Source organism: Rosa rugosa, chromosome 6 (genome assembly GCF_958449725.1).
Source record: "Rosa rugosa chromosome 6, drRosRugo1.1, whole genome shotgun sequence".
Lineage (NCBI taxonomy): Eukaryota > Viridiplantae > Streptophyta > Magnoliopsida > Rosales > Rosaceae > Rosa > Rosa rugosa.
In genome coordinates, this window is record NC_084825.1 from 14,425,373 (window position 1) to 14,431,693 (window position 6,321).

Below are 6,321 nucleotides of genomic sequence, written 5' to 3' on the forward strand. Positions count from 1 at the left end.
CGGTTATCGACACCGTGGGATCCCTAGGAATCTACGCGTCTAGGTCCCATTCACTTTCAGGTCACAAGTATAAACATACAGTGGGTACAGTATCTCAACATGCAAGTCTAGCCTCGGTTTTCACAATAAGCAATTATCAGTTATGAACACGGATATCACGAGGCATCGACCAATGAACAACCAAAAGCATACTTGCAGGCAACATATTAATATACCAGAGCATTCCACATATAGAAAAGCCTCTAACAAGGAAGGGACAGCTCACCCTACCTGGAAATGCTGGCGTATTCCTCACTCTGGTGCTTTCCGCTTAAGCTTCCTTAACGATCGTGTTTCCTAAACCATTACTTAGTTTGTAAGTAATTATCCAGGTAAACATCATGATCAACTCTAAGTATTCCTTTTTATTTCAATGAGGCCATTAATTACTTCTTTTAACCTTTACCAATTTGGGAAACTAACTTCTTTCTTAACAAGGAAAAACGTCATTATCGCTCCGCTAAACTATCGCCAATCCGAGCGACCAAAGTCGAGTCGATCCTCACGTTTTACGAGGTCGGTCAACCCTGGTCAACTCTTAGAGTTGACTTTTGACCGTTGACTTTGACTTCTGACTTTTGACCAAGTATTCCCTTATTTACCATTATTTCTTATTTATCAAAAATAAATAAGTAAATAATTATAAATAAAGTTTTACTCTTACTTTTACCCATTTACTCTTCCTTTTTCACCTTTTCACTTTTACTGTGATTTTCACCTCCACACTTTCACTTTTACCCTTTACCTCCTTTTTACCGAATTTACCTTTACTTTCACCTTCTTCACTTTTTACCACTTTACCAAGGTAAAACTCATTTAATTCAACTTTTACTCTTTTCTTCATTTTCTTTATTTTCTTCCAAAAATAAAGCCATTTCTTTTCTTCTTCCTTTTCTTTTTCTTTTGGCCAAAATAACACAACAACAATCACCAAATCTTCAACACCAAAATTCCAACACTTTGAAAATTAGGCTAATAAAATCCCACTAATTAAACCATCTCCAAATCTCTATTTTTCACAATTTTCCACCAACCAAATAATTCAACCAAAATTAAAATCAACCAAATAAATTCCAAAAATTCTAGGGTTTGTCCAAAACCCATTTCTTACCCTTTCTTCTTCAAAACTCACGGCCTAAGCTTCCTCCTTGGCCTTCTTCACCTACAAATCCGTCCAACATCAATACCACAACCAAAAACTCGAAAACAAGGTTGCATGGATAGATCCTTACCACAAATCCTTGCCAAACCCATAGCCTAGCCTCTTGGTTTAGGGAAAATCGGGTTCATGCAAACAAAATTACAAATCAAGATCAAAAACTCGGATTTGATAAGAAGGATGTATAGATCGAAGGAATAGAGGCTAGATTAGGATGGATAATACCTTGATTTGAACTTGGAAAGAAGAAATCACAAAAAGCCCCAATTTAGCTTCGGGTTCTAATGTTTTTGGAGGGTTGGATGGCCAAATTTCTTGATTTTGGTTGGAGAAATGGAAAGAGGGGATGAAGAGAAGAAAATCTGGAAATTTTAGTGAGGATTGGGATTCCGGCGACGGCGGTGCGGCGGCGATTTCCGGCGAGGATGAAGAGAGAGAAGCTCTCGGGTAGAGAGAGAGAGAGCTGAAGTGAAAAATGAGAGGGTTGAGGCTAGGGTTTGGAGAATGTGTTCCTTAAATACCTCTCCCCAATTTTAATTGTGAAAAGTCTAAGTTGCCCTCCTTTTGGGCCAAATGGGCTTGGGCTTCTCCTATTGCATTTTTCTCTATATTTTCCTCAAGCCCAATCCGAAAATACATCTTCAAACATCCTTATTTCTCCGACACTTCACCGCATCCATTCGGGAAATTTTTCCGGGCTTGTCCTAAGCCTCGATACTTTAAAAATAGTTTCCTAGACCCAAATTGGATTTTCTCTAATTTCTTAATCCTTTTAATGGCCTCAAAATCTTAATCTAATCTCGAATACATTCGTACCTTACGAATACGTAATTTCATACGTTATGCGACAAATTAAAATAACAAGAAAAATACGGGGGTCTACAGAGCTCGTAACTTTTCTTTTATTCATTTTTCGTCGGAAATTTCCTAGATCAATTCTTGACTTCGTCTTAGGCCCAAATGAAAGAACATTGGCCCAAACTTAAATTGTCAGCCCAATAGGTGGTCTCGACACCAAAACAATTTCCAAAATCGATTTCTTCACTTAAATCACCTTGCGAAAATCTTATTGGCGAAAAATTACATTCTAAAAATTAAACAAAATTTTCTGGGGCTCACAGCCAGGAAGTGGCCGTTCCGGCCGGGTCGGGTCAGTCAGGTCGCACGGATAGGGAGGAGAGAGAACGGAGAGTTTGGGAGGAAAATGAGAAAAAGGAAACTTTTGGGATTTAATGAAAAATCCGGAATTTTCTTATATTTATAGAAATTTCCCCAAATTTCAATCACTCATAACTTTCTCATACGATCTCCGATTTCCGCGTTCCACAAGTCCACGAACTCGTATTGACACGCTCTACAATTTCCGTAAAGGAAGTTTGCACAGAATCCTAACGTATAAAAAGTCAACCCTTCAATCAAAGCATTCCAACGAATAATTGTTCGAAATACTTTCCGCTCCACCCTCGAACCACGAAATCGTACAAATGAACACTTTATTAATTCCTGGAAACCATTAGAAATTAATAACGAATTTCCGGGGTCTTACAAATTGTGAGCACTATGTCAAAGGGTGGACTTCCCGAAGGTGAGTTCAAGATGCGGTTGTTTCCTTTCTCACTTAGAGATGATGCAAAGGGATGGTTTTTGAAGCTACAACCGAGGAGTATATGATCATGGGATGAGTTGACGGATACTTTCTTGGATGCTTACTACCCACCACACAAGACCACTAGCATGAGACATGCTCTTACTCTTCACTCAACGTGATCATGAGACCTTTTGGGAGGCATGGGATAGGTACAAGGATATTTGCAATGCATGTCCCCATCATGGCTTGACTAAGTCTATGATGATTGAAGGTTTCTATGGTGGTTTGTTACCACATGAGAGGAGGAGGGTTGATGTTGCCGCACAAGGTTCACTTCATAGTCATGGTCAAACCGAGGCATGGGATATACTTGAGCACTTGGGTCGACAATCGAGGCAATGGGATGATCATGACTCTAGGAGGGAAAGATTGAGGAAAGATCCATATTATGACACCAATAGCACTCATGAGACAAGGGTTGCCCAAGAGAGCTCTAGTGCCGATTATAGGAAGCTTGAAAGGAAGCTTGATTTACTTCATCAAGCTCAAGAGCGTGGTTCATCTACACATCATGTCAAGGCCGCTTCTATGTCTTCATCTCTATGTCTTCTATGTGATTCACCTACACATGCTACTAGTGAGTGTCATCTTGCCCCTAATTATCCGGATTTTGTTCAAGAGCAAGTAAAGGCCGTGAATTCTTATGGTGGGCACCCTAGAAATGATCCTTACTCACCTACATACAATCCGGGTTGGAGGAATCACCCTAATTTTTCTTGGAGAGACCAAGGAGGTTCATCTAGTGGGTTTCAAGGTGGAAAGCAAAGCTTTAGAGGTGGCCAAGGTCAAGACCTATCAAATTTTGCTCATTATGGCAATGCACACCAAGGAAACACTCAAATTTCACAATTTGGTCAACATGGACAGCAAGCGTACGGGCCTAACTCTCAATGCCAATCCACCTCAATTCAAGGATTTCATGCTCAAAATCCTCCTCCCGGGTTCACTCAAGGTGGTGGCTATGGTCCTAACAAGTTTCAAGGTGTTCCCATTGCATCACAACCGGAGGAGAAGAAGAGTGCAAGTGAGGATGCTCTTTCTTCTATGTCTCAATGCATTACTATATTATCTCAAGGTCAAGCCACCATGCAAAAACAAATGGGACTATTAGAAGTGCAAATGAGTCAAATGGCAAAGGAGCTTAGCACACGTCAACAAGGAGCCTTACCTTCACAACCCGAGCCAAACCCAAGAGGAAAACTCCATGAATGCAATGCCGTCACCACTCTACGTTCGGGAAAGAGGGAAGAAAATGTACCTGATCTTGGCCATGTTGTTGATGATCAATTGCATACACATCATGATTCTATTTATCATAAGGAGGATGGGACCGGAAGGGAAGAAAATGTACCTTCTGGTAAATATGGAGTGGGTGATGTGACTTTGAATGCCAAAGGAAGAAATAAGGGGGTGGATAAGGTAGCCGGCGGGGAAGAAAATGTACCCTCCGGAGGAGCTATTCTTGGTAAAGAGTATGGTTTCTTGTCCTTCAAGAATGATGCTAGCAAATATGGTTTGATAGATAGTGGCAAGGAAAGAGCCATGTTGAGAAAGAACACTTCTAAGGATGAGGATATCTCGGACCCTAAATTAGATGGTGAGGCCATGAAGGCTAGAGACCCATCTAAGGCCGATGACACCTCTAGGAAGGTTCTTGATGACATTAGACCCACCACTCATGAGTTTGAGCCATCTACTTCTAGAGACAAAGAAGGGAGGAATAAGGAGGAAGATCTACATGTGCATGGTAGCTCTAGGGATAGGAGTGGTCCGGTCTACTCATCACTAGGCGAGGCCTTGAGGGCTAAGAACCCTAGTGGGACCGTGACTACCCTTAGGGGCACCACCGGGAGTCTCACCTTTGATCCACCTCTTGATTTGAGCACACCGGAACCTCAACTTCCTTACCCTAATGTGCCAAGAAAGGAAAATGTGAAGAAGGGTGGGAAGAAGAAGAAAGTTAGCTTGATGTCCGAAGTGCGTGATATTTTGAAGAAGGTTAATGTCAATATACCTTTGATTGAGCTCCTTCGACAAATGCCGGTTTAAGCAAAATTTCTAAAGGACTTGTGCACCCATAAGAGGAAGATAAAGAATGATGAGCAGTTTGGAATTTGTGAAGAGGTCAGTCCTATCTTGCAAAGACGGATTCCCCCAAGGATCCGAGGAGCTTCAATATCTCTTGCACTATTGGTGAGAAAGTCTTTGATAGAGCTTTGATGGACCTTGGTTCAAGTGTTAACATTATTTCTTTTGAGACTTTCCGGAAACTTGACCTTGGACCTATTAAAGCTACTCCTATATACTTGCAACTTGCGAACCGGAGCATTAAGAGAGCCATGGGCGTTGTTGAAGATGTGTTAATCAAGGTTGATAAGTTCTACTTACCGGCGGATTTGGTGGTATTGGATTTGGATGATGGACCTCATTGTGACAAGGACATACCTATCATTCTTGGTAGACCCTTTATGGCAACTGCGGGAATAAAAATTAATGTTCAAAAGGGCACCATCAAAATGAAGGTATTGGGAGAAAAGGTGTTGCTCAAGAGTCTTGAACCCATATATCCTCCGGAAATAGTGAAGAGTGTGCTCTCTATTAATTTAGTGAAGGGTAATGAAGCCAAGAGTGAGCGGATCTTTGGACCTTTGAATCCTTCCAAGCCTACAATCCGTGCACAAGATCATTTCTCACCTATTTGGGGCTATGACCATGAACCACCATTGAAGCATGATGATGTAGTTCCTACTTCTACTTTGGAGCCTCCTATTGAGCTTGAAAAGCAAACAACCCCTACTCTTGAGACTTATGAGCAACACAAGAAGAAAAGTCCACCATTGAGTGAGGCACAAAAGGAGTCCATCAAGAAGTTAAGGGAGGTTTGTGGAGTTGTCAAGAAGAAGGAAAGATCTAAGATGTATTATTGGCCTCCACCTTCAAGCTACAAGCTTGCTTCTTCAATTGCTAGATGTTTTGGAAATGATAGTGATGCTAGCACAATTGTTGTGGGTGGTAAGAAGACATCCTTTGAGCCACCTTGAGGAAGAAGAGTGAAGAAGACCAGCTTGGGGTCTTTAAAAACAAGCGCTTCTAGGGAGGCAACCCTAGGTGGTTTTGAAATTTACTTGTTCATTTTGCATCAATAAGGCTATTTAGCCATCTTTTTGGGAGGATGGGAGGTGTTTGGCGTTGGAAGTGTGAAGAAAGCAAGAATGTCGTGGTGTGCAGTTTCTGTCCAGAATATTTGGTTGATTTTGGGTGACTATAGCCTCCATTATACATGCTATTTTGAGCTTAAATTCTCTGGAGATATTCTTCTATATGTCTACTATCTAGTGCCAAAATTTCAGCCTTGTTGAGTCACTGGAACTCAAGTTACTTAATGGTCAATACAAGGAGGTCAGAACAGAGACAGCTACTGTAGAGTGACTTTGGGAAGCTACACCTTCTACATCCCAAGCAATTTGGAGCTAAA

The 6,321-nt window shown here is 41.2% G+C and overlaps 1 long non-coding RNA gene and 1 other non-coding gene across 2 annotated transcripts; both read right to left on the reverse strand.

The window, feature by feature from the left end:
- Positions 1-221: 221 nt before the first annotated feature.
- LOC133714473 (uncharacterized) lies at positions 222-1,624 on the reverse strand. Its single transcript, XR_009848689.1, has 4 exons — positions 1,424-1,624; positions 1,272-1,303; positions 1,151-1,201; positions 222-336 (listed from the first exon to the last, which is right to left on the reverse strand). It is a non-coding gene; the product is annotated as an uncharacterized LOC133714473 (long non-coding RNA).
- Positions 1,625-2,929: 1,305 nt separating this feature from the next.
- Positions 2,930-3,034, reverse strand: LOC133719097 (small nucleolar RNA R71). The gene has a single exon (XR_009850826.1). It is a non-coding gene; the product is annotated as a small nucleolar RNA R71 (small nucleolar RNA).
- Between the last annotated feature and the right edge of the window lie 3,287 nt (positions 3,035-6,321).